The sequence below is a fragment of the Zophobas morio genome, unplaced genomic scaffold, assembly GCF_036711695.1.
Source record: "Zophobas morio isolate AGI-343-1 ecotype UQ-CSIRO unplaced genomic scaffold, CSIRO_AGI_Zmor_V1 ptg000008l, whole genome shotgun sequence".
In the NCBI taxonomy this organism is placed as follows: domain Eukaryota; kingdom Metazoa; phylum Arthropoda; class Insecta; order Coleoptera; family Tenebrionidae; genus Zophobas; species Zophobas morio.
Window position 1 is genome coordinate 8,515,030 of NW_026972113.1, and position 15,762 is coordinate 8,530,791.

Sequence of the window (15,762 nt, forward strand, 5' to 3'; positions counted from 1 at the left end):
ACGCATTTTCGAAAACTAGCAGAAGGGATCTTTTTATTGATTTCGATCTCCAAATGTTTTTTTTTTTTGGTTTTATTTTTTCGAAAATTCGTACAATTTTTCCAGAGCCTCCAAAAGAAATGTAATTTTTGAGAAATTTTGAAATGTCGACTTTGGAACCGAATTTTTGAAAAATCTTGGTCTGGGACCATCAAGACCTTATGTTTTTTGATTAAGCTCATCGAGATCTACATCTCAGAATTTTTTGTCGATTTTTTATCCATTTCAATAAAAGCTCAATTTGTAGAAAATCCATATAATATTTTTGACTTTTCTCAAGTACCTACATAGTAGGCTATGGAATAAAATGTGACATGTTCATTTTTTTATACGGTCAACATCAACGGTAAGGTGATATTGCCAAATAATATACCCTGTACGAAAATAAAGGTGGGGCGGGTGGGGCCAGTTGATATGCTTCGGCAATTGGCATTATATTGAAATTTTATTACTAATTTGAAATTTATAATGTATAAGTCTTCCAGGGGGGGCAACCACAACTGCTAGGGGGGGCTCAGCCCCCTCTTGCCCCCCCGTAGCTACGGGGCTGTTTATAGAAAGCGAATTAAATATTTAATCCTCGATTAATTTAAACAGGATTAAAGCGTAGAATATGAGCCCGTGATTGATTAAAATATGCACGTTGCCTAGCAACGTTAATCGCGAATTAACTTTAATTCGATTTCTCTAAACCGGGTCTTGGTGTTTGTTTTCTGAAACGACGCTGTTGGAACGTGACCACAACGTATTTATAGCGGAATTGGACGCAAATTGGAACTTCTTGAACACTCACAGACTTTTTTTTTTGATTAGTCGTTCCGCAGATTTTATCACATTTCTGTTCTAAAATAGCTACTCGTGCCTCAGTAATTATCCTCTTGTCGTAATAATCGCCACCCTACTTTCCGAGCTCCTCCCAGTTTATCAACTTACATATTCATAATATCGTCAGTTCGTTTTATATAATTTGCATATCTGTCCCGCACAGCCTTTATTATCACTATATGTCAAAGGTTGGGTCGGTAACAGGTCACAGCTAATCCTTAGCCGATTTAATTAGGAAATCGAATTTGCATTTAGTGCAGCAATTAATGAGTAAATGGAATAGCAAGCAATTTGCTAAAAGGGTGGTTGCGCCGTCGTTTATTTCTAGGGGAGGTGAATTTCTTGGCAACAAGAACTAATCGACAAAGTTTGCGTATAATTTGAAGAGGTGCCATTCATCAACAGATCGCGCGAACTTGGGAACCTTTGCCCTGTAGAATTTTTTCTGGGTGAAAAGGGAGGAGTTCATCATAGTTTGAGACGTCATACTTTATTGAACATGTTACAAGAGAGGGTCTTGTTTGGAACTATAAATTAATGACGACAGCCGGCGCCCAACATCGAGGATTATTATTCCTTGGGAATTTCGGAAAATCAATATTTGGTGCCAACGGTGGATGTGATATACGGGCAAAGTTCGATACAAGATATACTTTGGAAGGAGGAAATGCTCCAAACGCTATAAAGGCTTATGGGGGGGAATTAATATCATTGTTGGTACTCCTCTTAGCGACAAAGTTTTAATTTTCATGGGTGGTGGAAGTATTGACATTTGGGGGAAGTATCGATTGCGTGGGTCACTATCTTGTTGGAATTTAAACCCTCACAAACTACTAATTACCCGCTAGATTTATATATTTTAATCTCTCTTCCATTTGCACCCTCCAGACTCGTTTCCAACCCTCAAACGAAATCATAGCGGGCGCAATCTAGCAACCAAAGCCATAAAAACGATGATATATATATGAATCCGGACAGTAACGACGTTAGGAATTGTACACAATAAAGCTTCACAATGCACTCGGGCTAAAAGTTTAATACATACATCTGACTCACCCCACTTTCCCCTAATCCGTAATTTGTGAAATCGAAACTGGTCACGTGCCGGAAATCCGACTTACCCCCCACCTCTTCGTCGTCCTCTCTCGGTAAAAAAGCACATATCGATCCAAAGTAAAAATAAACTTTTTTCTTTCTCGTCTTCCTGAGTAATAGGCGCGAGTTGACAGGGGAAAATTCATGATTTGGGTAATTGACAACGTCGAGATGTTTCAAATTAATAAAACGATGACAAGTTGTGATAAAAATAGATGGCTAAATTTAATTCATGAGAGCTTTTACCCTGTATTATCAAGGTTGGCTTAGATTGCGAATGGGGCACGCCGGAACCGAGAAAGATAGGGGAGAGAGAAGAAAATCGGGCTGAATACAAATGGTCGTTGCGATTTTATTGCTTTTAGAGTGTGAGTTTCCAAAGAATTGATGATTGTCCTGAGCGCTGTTCATTACAGTTTTAATGAAATTGTCAAAGCGATAGGGTCAAAGTTGAGTGAAATTTTTGAGTGAATGACTCAGAAACTGCGGAAGTGCGAGCGCGTTTTGCTAATCGACGATACTGTCAACACTGTGACGTCATCTTGCGCTCTACGTAAGTATCAATTGGTATTCGGTTGCGGTTTGATCTTCCCCAGACTCAAATGGAAATAGAGTTCGCATTACACGACCTCGCAAAAAGTAAAATCCAACTTCATTTTGACATTTAGATAAATTGGGTAGGGTCTGAGAGCTTTTAGGCAATATCATCAAAAGGGTGTAGGAATTTAAAAGGCCATCACAGGAACAAACTGGATTCGCACGATTATTTATTTTCTTTTTAACCGGAAACGGAAATAAAAAGAGTTTGTTTTAACGTTAAAAAAACAGCGTGTGCGTCTCGTGTAATTCACAAACGACTAAACGAGGTAACACACAAGCTGCACACACTATTTTTTCAACTACTGTTCCTTTGTTCCCGCAACTACTACCTTGTACTCGTCGCTCCTTTGATACCCTCAGCAAAAAGCTTTCCGTGCTCCCGATTGCGGATTTAACTACCACGAAAACTCAGCTCTACCATGAGGGTAGATAAAAAGATGGAGACTTGATATAAGAACGGCGAGGGTAAATTCAGTGTAATATATGCGGGTAATTCAGGCAGACGCTAGTGACGGCGCCGTATTCCCCTACTTCCCGTCACAACACTCAGATGATTGGCGTCGCTATTTCCCACCCTTGTTTATAATCAACTTTAAACATTAACATTACTTATTTAGGGTTGTTGAAGAGAAGCGAGGTAATTGAAATAAACGGTAACGAGGGAGGCAAACGAGGAGGGTATTTAGTTACATTTTTGGAAAAAAATATGAACGGAAAGAAGTGCGAACTGGGGTCGTTACGTAAAACAGTGACAAACGGCTCAGTTATTTATTTTAAACGTTTTAATTTTTTTAAATGGAAAATTTTCGGAAACCTGAAACTTTTTTATGTTGCGCAATCGTCGAAGTGCTAGGAGCACGAAATATTACCTCGAAACAGCATAATTTTACTGCTGCAAGAATTGTTTTAGCTTGCAAGGTCTAAAGTTAAATGTTATGTACCAGTTAAGTTTAATGTTTAAGCAAACACGTCTTTTCGTTCCAAGTCTGCGTTGGCTTAAATGAGGGGATCGTATGCAAGGGCAGGAATTAACGTATCCAGTGTAGGTCGAAAACGTATGTTTCAAAGTCAGTAGAATTCTTGAGGATGGCGCATTTTGTGCACTGTTTTAGGTACTGGTAGATCTGTGCATCGACAAAGCCCTTAAAACCCTGCTTTGCCGGAGCATTGGCCCTTTCATCTCCCCTACGGCCTATGTGTCCAGGTATCCAGCTGAGCACAACTTATTGTGCTCCGCTAAATCCTGTATTCGATTGTGACAGTTCCAGACAAGCTTCGATGTGTGCCTGTGATTGTAGACCCCTCAGTGAAGTCTGGCTGTCTGTGAAAAAAAATGTGCATCGTTTGAGTATACGACGGACCCTGATCCCCTACTGGAGACCGAACTGTTGGTATAGTGGATAATCCAGTCGCCTTGGGTCATGACTTCGATTCCATTTTCCTCGTTGAGGTATCAGCACTTCATATGAGGGATTTGTCACTACAACGGGAACATCAATATCCTGGACCCTGAAGATGAAGTTGCTCTGGATTAGCCTTTCGGCAATGGTCCATGACCAAAAGAGATTCAGATTTTCATGATGGGTGTTAAGTCCCAAGATTTTCAAATTCTCTAGTGTCATAAACAAATTTTTTCACTAGCAGCCTGGACGCATGCAAATGTCGACTCATTTAGTGGTAGCAAATTCAACTTTTGCTACCACGGGTTCAAAAAGAAAAATTGAGGTTATGTACGCAATGTTTGGTGTGATTATTTCTTAAAAAATGAACAAATGTGTGCTACAAACATTACTTGAGTATACGCATGGTAGTTGGTAGACAATAGAAGATAAAATGATTAACTCAGCGACAAGTATAAACGGTTTTCTTTGTGTTGAAAATTTAGATCAAGTTTGATTAGAAATCAAAACAAAATCATGTTGGGTCAAAAAATTGAACGTTTATTTTTCAGTTTATTGTCTTATGGTTTCTACTAGTGAAAAAAATAGTATATTAACCACGGTTGCAAAGCCACTTCTAGACCTCGCACTTAGAGCCCTCGACGCTGCGCGTCTCGGGTTCTAATTTGCGCTCGGTCTAGAATGCTTGGCTCTGCAACCTTGGCTAATAATATACTATTTTAGACCGGATACTCGATCAGTTTAGGATGGATAAGAATCTATGAAAAGGTTCCACTTGAGAGTTAAAAAATGCCACAAGAATCCTCAGAACGCTTTAAAGCGTTAGAATCCTTGAAGCTCTCTAGTGTTATAAGCAAATTTTCAGACTGGATATTCGAATACTCGATTGATTTAGAATGGACACAAATATATCAAAAACAGTCATTTGAGAGTTAAAACACCCCCTTTTTTCAAATTCAACGAAACATAACTTCAAAATGGTACAAAAATCCGCACTACGGTTTGAAGCATTCGATTTCTTGTAGACATTTAGTGTTATAAGTAACTTTTCAGACCGGATACTCGATCTGTTCAGAATAGGCAAAAATTTATGAAAAGGTTCAACTTTAGAGTCCTCGATTAGTTTAATGTGGACATAAATCTACAAAAAGTGTTCTTTGGGAGTTAAAACAGCGCTTTTTCCAACGAAATATAACTTCAAAACGGCACACGGATCCGCATTGCGGTTTGAAGTATTCGATTCCTTGAAGTTGGTTTAAATAGGAATCAATGAAAAATGCCACTTGAGAGTTAAATTAAACGAAACATAACTTAAAAATGGCATAAGAATCCCCACTGCAATTTGAAACATTCGATTCTTTGAAGCCCTCTAGTGTTATAAACAAATTTTCAAACTGGATACTCGAGCGGTTTAGAATGGACATAAATCCATTAAAAGAGTCACTTGAAAGATCGAACATCCTTTTTTCTTCAAATTCAACGAAACAAAATTTCAAAGCGACATAAGAATCCGCATTGCGGTTTGAAGCATTCGGTTCTATGAAGCACTCCAGTGTTATAAATAAATTTTCAGATCAAGTACTCGATAAGGTTAATATGGAGTCGAATCTAAAAGGTGCCATTTGTGAGTTAAAAAAGCATTCGATTCCTTGAAGTTCTCTAGTGTTACAAGCAAATTTTCACACCAGTGACTGGGTTGGTTTAAAGAGGAATCAATGAAAAATGCCACTTGAGAGTTAAATTAAACGAAACATGACTTCAAAATGGCATAAGAATCCACACTGCGATTTGAAACATTTGATTGTTTGAAGCCCTCTAGTGTTATAAACAATACTGGATACTCGAGCGGTTTAGAATGGACATAAATCGATTAAAAGAGTCATTTGGAAGATCGAACATCCGTCTTTTTTTTTAAATTCAACGAAACAAAACTTCAAAGCGACATAAGAATCCCGCATTGCGGTTTGAAGCATTCGGTTCTATGAAGCACTCCAGTGTTATAAATAAATTTTCAGATCAAGTACTCGATAAGGTTAATATGGAGTCGAATCTAAAAGGTGCCATTTGTGAGTTAAAAAAGCATTCGATTCCTTGAAGTTCTCTAGTGTTACAAGCAAATTTTCACACCAGTGATTCGGTTGGTTTAAATAGGAATTAATGAAAAATGCCACTTGAGAGTTAAATTAAACGAAACATAACTTAAAAATGGCATAAGAATCCACACTGCAATTTGAAACATTCGATTCTTTGAAGCCCTCTAGTGTTATAAACAAATTTTCAAACTGGATACTCGATCGGTATAGAATGGACATAAATCCATTAAAAGAATCACTTGAAAGATCGAACATCCTTTTTTTCAAATTCCACGAAACAAAACTTCAAAGCGACATAAGACTCCGCATTGCGGTTTGAAGCATTCGGTTCCATGAAGCACTCTAGTGTTATAAATAAATTTTCAGATCAAGTATTCGATAAGATTAATATGGAGACGAATCTAAAAGGTGCCATTTGTGAGTTAAAAAAGCATTCGATTCCTTGAAGTTCTCTAGTGATACAAGCAAATTTTCACACCAGTCACTCGATTGGTTTAAATAGGAATCAATGAAAAATGCCACTTGAGAGCTAAATTAAACGAAACATGACTTCAAAATGGCATAAGAATCCACACTGCGATTTGAAACATTTGATTCTTTGAAGTCCTCTAGTATTATATGCACATTTTCAGACCGGATTTAGGTTTCATTTGGGGATTAAATCATCGCCTTTTTTCAAATTCAACGAAAAGTAACTTTAAAATGGTATAAGAGTTCGCAGAGCGGTTTGAAACATTAGATTCCCTGAAGCTTTCTAGTGTTATAAGCAAATTTTCAAATCGGATACTCGAACCGTTTAGGATATACAGGAAAATATAAAAAAGTGCCATTTGAGAATTGAAACACTGCCTTTTTTCAAAATCAACGAAACACAACTACAAAACGGCACATGATTTCGCATTGTGGTTTGAAGCATTGGATTCCTTGAAACTCTCTAGTGTTATAAATAAATTTTCAGCTCGGATACTCGATCGGTTCAGGATAGGCAAGGATTTATCAAAAGAGTCCACTTGAGAGTTAAAACAACGCTTTTTTTCAAATTCAACGAAACAAAACTTCAAAACGACACAGGAATTCATGTTGCGGTTTGAAACATTCGGTTCCATGAAGCTCTTTAGTGTTATAAGCAAATTTTCGCATTAGTTACTCGATTGTTTTAGATATGAATCAATGAAAAAGTGCTATTTGAGAGTTAAATTCAAAGAAACATAGTTTCAAAATGCCACAAGAATCCACACTGCGATTTCAAACATTCGATTCTTTCAAGCCCTCTAGTGTTATAAGCAAATTTTCAGACTGAATACTTGATCTGTATAGAATGGACAGGAATCTATAACAAAAGTGCCATCTGAGAGTTAAACAATCGTTTTTTTTAACTCAACGAAGCATAACTTCAAAATGGATTCGCACTGCGGTTTGAAGCATTCGATTCCTTGAAGCTCTCTAGTGTTACAAGCAAATTTTCAGACCGGATTTAGGTTTCATTTGGGGCCTTTTTTCAAATTCAACGAAAAGTAACTTTAAAATGGTATAAGAGTTCGCACAGCGGTTTGAAGCATTAGATTCCCTGAAGCTTTTTAGTGTTATAAGCAGATTTTCAAATCGGATACTCGAACCGTTTAGGATAGACAGGAAAGTATGAAAAAGTGCCATTTGAGAATTGAAACATTGCCTTTTTTCAAAATCAACGAAACACAACTACAAAACGGCACATGACTTCGCATTGTGTTAGTGTTATAAATAAAGTTTCAGACCGGATACTCGATTGGTTTAGAATGGACAGAAATCCACAAAAAAGGGTCATTTGAGAGTTAAAACATCGCCTTTTTTCAAATTCAATGAAATATAATTTCAAAGTGGCACAAGAATTCGCACTGAGGTTTGAAGCACTCGATTTCTTGAAGACCCCTAGTGTTATAAGTAAATTTTCAGCTCGGATACTCGATCGGTTCAGGATAGGCAAGCATTTATAAAAAGGGTCCACTTGAGAGTTATAACAACGCTTTTTTTCAAATTCAACGAAGCATAACTTCAAAACGGTACAAGAATCCGCATTGCGATTTGAAACATTCGATTTATTGAAGAACTGTGGTGTTGTAAGTAAATTTTCAAACTGGATACTCCATCAGTTTAGGGTTAAAACATCGCCTTTTTTCAAATTCGATGAAACATAACTTTAAAACGTCATAAGAATTTGCATTGTGGTTTGAAGCATTGGATTCCTTGAAGCTCTCTAGTGTTATAAATAGTTTTGGAAAGAATACTCGATTGGTTTCGTATGGATAGGAATCTATAAAAAAGTGTCGTTTGAGTTATAACGGTGCCTCTTTTCATATTCAACTCCCCCTAGTGTTATAAGTAAATTTTCAAACCGGAGATCTTGCTGTTAGTTGAAGAGTGTCTACATTCCAACAGTGTCCCATCTCTCTATTTCCCTGCTTCTAGGAGCAGATTTGAATTCTTTTTAAGCCCTCTTTAGAACTTCTAAGAACTGGATGACTTTTAACCCTACTTCAGAGCGTGTCTCTATCTACTAGGGTGAGAATTCCCATCTCTGTAATTGTTTACTGTTTTCTAATTCTATTTTTTCTACAATATAAATACAGTATAATTTTACACTGCAACTGATCCTCTCCTGCATAATTCCAGCATTGCACACGGTTTTATTAATGCACACCACGCATATTGAAACCATTTATTTCCGCATGTTTGTTTTCATTGATTTAATTCCGGTCCAAAATTCAATTATTCCGCAAAATTTGCTGCTTTATTTATTATTTCTTGACCCTTTCACAATTTTATTTCCCGCTTTTACTTGCTTGCGGATAATATCGTGTTCCATTGTAACGGCGTAACAAAAAACTTCCGACTTCTTCAAAATCAAGCTCTATTATATTTCCGCAAGTGGGAAAATAATGCGTTTTATTGATCCACCTCAGCGTTCGTTTGAAAAGTAAAATTAGACGCGACTTTAGTTGCTATGGTCACCAAATTAATCCTACGCTACAAACACGGGGTGTTCGATGTTTACACATTCCGGGGTTAATTAAGAAAAAATGGCTCAATGGAGCGAAGACGATATCCATTAATTTCAATCGAAAACAAAGTTCAAGCTTTTAGGCTTTGGATAAGAGTGATAAGAGTTGTCGTGAAGATGTGCACGTAGATAGGGGGCGGTGTTTGGGGAACGCGATTTATTTGGAAAACTACAAATTTTCGCAGAGCGATAAGAAAGTTGGGGGTAATGATAAATTTAAAGGGTGGGTTGAAAGTTTTAAATCGGAGCGGTTTAGTATTGGAGATTTCTGCTTGGAGTGCGGCAAGGACCCGTATAGGGAATTAAATTCATGCAAATTTTCACAATACAACATATTCAGTTGCCAACTGTGATATTCACTCGTTTGCAGCGAAGTTTCGCACAATAGAAAATACCTGTATTGAATAATGAATTCAGGAATTTTTGCTTTTTATTGGCGGCTTTAGCCAAGTTTGCTATTGTAAATGAAATAAAATGTAACTGCTTGTTTTTTCAATTTTTTTTGGTTAGCGTGTTGACTAGCAATAAAGTATGCAGTAGATACTATCACAATAGATTTTTGACAAAATTGAAATAATAAACTCAGGCGTTTTTTATTATTGTTCTTTTTATTGCCTGAGCATTATCTAAATTATTATTGTTATCTATTTTTGTCAGACTTTTCCAATTAAGTCCTGTTCCACCTGCTATGACCATTTCAAACCTAATTAAATGTGCAACACATTAGAACCACCCTGTAGTTCGCGCCGCACTTTTTAATACTAATACTACGTCACCTACAACTCCTGGAAAAACTTCCAGACGATGTCATTCCTCGAAAAAGGGCGTGTTTTCTCTCCTCTTAACGTCTTTAGTATCCATTACGATACCTGTAACGCGTTCGCCGAAGACGCAAAGTGTAATCCTCGTCAGATAATTACGGTCTGCGGAGTCGCAATCGATGGCGAAGCATCTGCAGGACAACGACTGGGGTGGATCGTCGTTTTGGGGCGCCAAGAAGGGTTGCGGTGCCAGGCGGCTTGGCGCCAGCCAGCCGAGTTGGCGATGTGCCTACTGCCTCCATATTGATTTACCCAGGTCGCCCTCTTGCTGACGTTGACAGCATGCGATGTCCTACTCTTTTAAAATTATACCGACGCGGGTAAACGAATTTCGTTCCAGTCGTGAACGCGGAAGAATATACCGAGAGCCACTCGACGAGTACGTATGGAAAACAATATACAGGAGATGATGTATCAAGTGGAATAAAATTTGGCGGGCGCTTTAATAAAATTTTATTGTAACGAGGATGCTGTAAACAGGTGTTTCGGGATGGATAGGGGGACCACTAGAGTTATATTGGAATTTCATAGCGCGGATGTGAAGTAGTAGCGCCGACGGGATGACACACGACTTCCGCAATACAAAGCAAACTATGAAAAATACTAAGGTCCTATACAATAAGGTAAAATAATAGCCGAATTAAACGGTTTTGTGTGGAATTCGAGGACGCATTTACCGAAACTAAATGCGACAGGCTAAAGGCTCCACCCACTGTAATAAAACTTTAGCGCTTTTATTTTTGTCAGAACGGATGAAAATATATTGTGTCTACTCTCCAGGAAGATATTACGACCGTGTAAATTGTACATATAAACTAAAACCGTCACGAGAAAAGTGCATATTGCTTTCGACAAAAAACTAATACCGAAAATTATGAATAGACGGCTCGGGAATAAAATATGGTGGATGCGCCGGGTTAGCGCTTCCAATACAATTTAATTTCATGTATTTTATAATAATAAAGAAAGTATTCCACTTACTTCAGTCTCCGTGCGATATATTTTCGGCGAAATTCGCCCGCCCTTCGCAAAAAATGAATGCGGACATTAAAAGAAGATAAAGAGAATTTACGCAATTATTATCTCGACGCGTAATGGGTTTGAAGATGATATTTACAATACATTTTGAGAAAAATGTGGCCGGAAGTAGCTTAGGGATGAATAAGAAAAAAGCTTATCCTTAAGCTCGAGCTGATATAAATCTGCGAGGAACGAGTGTTTTCATGAAAAATAAAGACAATATTGCTTTTTCATTTGCGGTAATTTGTTTGAAAAAATAACGCGAAAACGTATTGGACGTGATATCTGAGCCAGAAAATCGTTTGTCAGTGTCGCGGTGAGTGTTTGTGTTATGGCAAGTAGGGGGTGGAAAAAATCGTAATTGATGTGTGTTGGTGGAATTTGCTTTTCATGGGGATTGATTGGAGATTATTTTTACAATTTTGCCAAAGAGGGATTATCTATTTTATTATTTCGCCAACAACAACACAATAATTTCAAATAAATTCGCGTAACTGTAATGGCGCAATTAATTTAGCAACGCATTAGCAAAATTGGTGCCCAGGCAGAAATCGTGTTTATGTATTATTAACCCGTTTTTGCTCATCATCAGATAGACACTAAATTTATATAATTCACTCAGTCTGGACTGTGTTTCGTAGCGAGGAAAATTTTAGGAACATGTGTTACGTTAAAAAACACGAGTTTTTTGAATGTTTGTAACTATTGATTTGCTCGTGGCTGTTTTTGTCTTGATTCCAGCCAGGAAATATTGATTCTAGGAATAGGAATAGTCTGCGAAATGCTCGAGCCAAGTAAAAGTGGTTTTATTTTTAGCTTACTTCGATCAACACGGGTGACGTTTTTTTAGTGGGGTATAAAATGTCAGGGGGCAGTATATAGCGTACGTCGAAGGGGAGATCGGAAGGCTAAAGAATGAATATATCGAGCAGACTACTACTTAAAATATATAATTATAGTTGACTTAGAGAGCAAAATTATCATGTTTTAACTTGTGTTTATATTATACTTTTATCATATTTTGAAGAACAAAAACCTACAGTGTCAGGTGTAGGATTCGAACCTGCGCTCGGATTTTCAGTCGAAATGATCTAAAACTAACTAACTAAAAATATTTGAGGACATATTGGGGATTTCAAATTTTGAATGTAGATGGTGCAATTCAGGTATTTTTAATTTTGGATATCGGTAATTTGGTTTAGGTATCACAGTGCACATTTTGAAGAACACAAATCTACAGTGTCAGGTGCAGGATTCGAAACTGCGCTCGTTTTCCGAATCAGAGCTTGAGTTTAGCGCTTTAGTGCAACTGGCTAACCTGGCATTCACAAACGAAACTATCTAAATTAGGTACAAAAAATATTTATATCCTCTAAATTTTTGTTAAATTGAGAGTTTAATAATTTTGTTTGGGTATAAATTCGCATACTGATATCATACTTTAAATAATAAATTTTGTTGTGAACAGAAACATAAATATATGTACAGATGGTGGAATTCAGGGATTTTGAATTTTAAATGAATCGCAGTGTACATTTTGAAAGATCAAAATCTACAGTGTCAGTTGCAGGGTTCGAAGCTACGCTCGTTTTCCGAACTAGAGCTTGAGTCCAGCGCTTTAGTCCAGTTGGCTAACGTGACTTTCACAGTCGAACCGATCTAAATTAAGTATAAAAAATAAATGGAGGTCCTTTAAATTTATTTTGAATTTAAAGGTTGGGGATTTCATTTTGGATGCAGATGATGGAATTCAGGGATTTTTAATTTTGAATATTCGTAATTTGGTTTAGGTATTGCAGTGTACTTTGTGAAGAACAAAAACTTACAGTGTCAGGTGTAGGATTCGAACCTGCGGTCATTTTCCGAACCAGCGTTAAAGTCTTGCGCTTTAGTCTACTCAGTCAACCAGATTTTCACAGTCGAAATTATCTAAAACTAACTAACTAACTAAAAATATTTGAGGACATGTTAGGGATTTCAAATTTTGAATGTAGATGGTGCAATTCAGGGATTTTTAATTTTGGATATCGGTAATTTGGTTTAGGTATCACAGTGCACATTTTGAAGAACACAAACCTACAATGTCAGGTGCAGGATTCGAAACTGCGCTCGTTTTCCGAATCAGAGCTTGAGTTTAGCGCTTTTGTGCAACTGGCTAACCTGGCATTCACAAACGAAACTATCTAAATTAGGTATAAAAAATATTTATATCCTCTAAATTTTTGTTAAATTGAGAGTTTAATAATTTTGTTTGGGTATAAATTCGCATACTGATATCATACTTTAAATAATAAATTTTGTTGTGAACAGAAACATAAATATATGTACAGATGGTGGAATTCAGGGATTTTGAATTTTAAATGAATCACAGTATACATTTTGAAAGATCAAAATCCACAGTGTCAGGTGCAGGATTCGAAGCTGCGCTCGTTTTCCGAACTAGAGCTTGAATCTAGCGCTTTAGTCCAGTTGGCTAACGTGACTTTCACAGTCGAACCGATCTAAATTAAGTATAAAAAATAAATGGAGGTCCTTTAAATTTATTTTGAATTTAAAGGTTGGGGATTTCATTTTGGATGCAGATGATGGAATTAAGGGATTTTTAATTTTAAATATTGGTAATTTGGTTTAGGTATTGCAGTGTACGTTGTGAAGAACAAAATCCTACAGTGTCAGGTGTAGGATTCGAACCTGCGCTCATTTTCCGAACCAGCGTTAAAGTCTTGCGCTTTAGTCTACTCGGTCAACCAGATTTTCACAGTCGAAATGATCTAAAACTAACTAACTAACTAAAAATATTTCAGGCCATGTTAAGGATTTCAAATTTTGAATGTAGATGGTGCAATTCAGTGATTTTTAATTTTGGATATCGGTAATTTGGTTTAGGTATCACAGTGCACATGTTGAAAAACACAAACCTACAGTGTCAGGTGCAGGATTCGAAGCTGCGCTCGTTTTCCGAATCAGAGCTTGCGTTTAGTGCTTTAGTGCAACTGGCTAACTTGGCATTCACAAACGAAACTATCTAAATTAGGTATAAAAAATATTTATATCCTCTAAATTTTTGTTAAATTGAGAGTTTAATAATTTTGTTTGGGTATAAATTCGCATACTGATATCATACTTTATATAACAAATTTTGTTGTGAACAGAAACATAAATATATGTACAGATGGTGGAATTCAGGAATTTTGAATTTTAAATGAATTACAGTGTACATTTTGAAAGATCAAAATCTACAGTGTCAGGTGCAGGGTTCGAAGCTGCGCTCGTTTTCCGAACTAGAGCTGAGTCTAGCGCTTTAGTCCAGTTGGCTAACGTGACTTTCACAGTCGAACCGATCTAAATTAAGCATAAAAAATAAATGGAGGTCCTTTAAATTTATTTTGAATTTAAAGGTTGGGGATTTCATTTTGGATGCAGATGATGGAATTAAGGGATTTTTAATTTTGAATATTGGTAATTTGGTTTAGGTATTGCAGTGTACGTTGTGAAGAACAAAATCCTACAGTGTCAGGTGTAGGATTCGAACCTGCGCTCATTTTCCGAACCAGCGTTAAAGTCTTGCGCTTTAGTCTACTCGGTCAACCAGATTTTCACAAATGATCTAAAACTAACTAACTAAAAATATTTCAGGCCATGTTAGGGATTTCAAATTTTGAATGTAGATGGTGGAATTCAGGGATTTTTAATTTTTGATATCGGTAATTTAATTTCACATGTTGAAAAACACAAACCTACAGTGTCAGGTGCAGGATTCGAAGCTGCGCTCGTTTTCCGAATCAGAGCTTGAGTTTAGTGCTTTAGTGCAACTGGCTAACCTGACATTCACAAACGAAACTATCTAAATTAGGTATAAAAAATATTTATATCCTCTAAATTTTTGTTAAATTGAGAGTTTACTAATTTTGTTTGGGTGTAAATTCGCATACTGATATACTTTAAATAATAAATTTTGTGGTAAACAGAGACGTAAATAAATGTATATATGTTTATTTATGATTTCATAGCACACGCGGACGGCTTTAAATACGTTTTCTTGTGGGTTGCAACATTGGTGTGTACTCTACAATGGCATCGTGAATGATTATTACATAGGCATTTTGAGGAAAATCATAACCCGGCTTTAACTCAAGTGATACGTCTACAGTTACCTAGTCTTACCTGGCGCCGTGGTGGCCGTTGACGTCATAGATAGGTGTGCGTGTGGAATTCAGGGATTTTGAATTTTAAATGTTGGTAATTTGGTTTAGGAATCACAGTGTACATTTTGAAAGACCAAAATCTACAGTGCCAGGTGCAGGATTCGAAGCTGCGCTCGTTTTCCGAACTAGAGCTTGAGTCTAGCGCTTTAGTCCAGTTGGCTAACGTGTCTTTCACAGTCGAAACGATCTAAATTAAGCATAAAAAATATATGTTTGTGCTCTTAATTTAGTTTAAACTTGGAGGTTGGGGATTTCATTTATGATGGAATTAAGGGATTTTTAATTTTGAATATTGGTAATTTGGTTTAGGTATTGCAGTGTGCGTTGTGAAGAACGAAAACCTACAGTGTCAGGTGCAGGATTCGAAGCTGCGCTCGTTTGACTCATCTTCACTATAACACAAGGATGTTTTCGGTAATTGGGTCTAAAATATGAATGTAAATAGTGGAAAAGGGTGTTGCAAAGTACCACAAATGTATTGTTTTATGCGTGTAAATTCATTATTTAATTGGTAATTAGCGACTGCTGCCACCAATCCGCCAAACGACCTCTTCGGTCTGTTGATTTCCATTAGCAAATTATTGTGGATGTAGATTAAATTGAAACGATGGTATAAAATAGATTTAT

At 36.8% G+C, this 15,762-nt stretch overlaps 1 protein-coding gene across 3 annotated transcripts in view; it reads right to left on the minus strand.

The window, feature by feature from the left end:
- Positions 1-15,762, minus strand: part of Fas1 (Fasciclin 1) — a 206,143-nt gene that overhangs the window by 64,724 nt on the left and 125,657 nt on the right. The window lies entirely within an intron of this gene.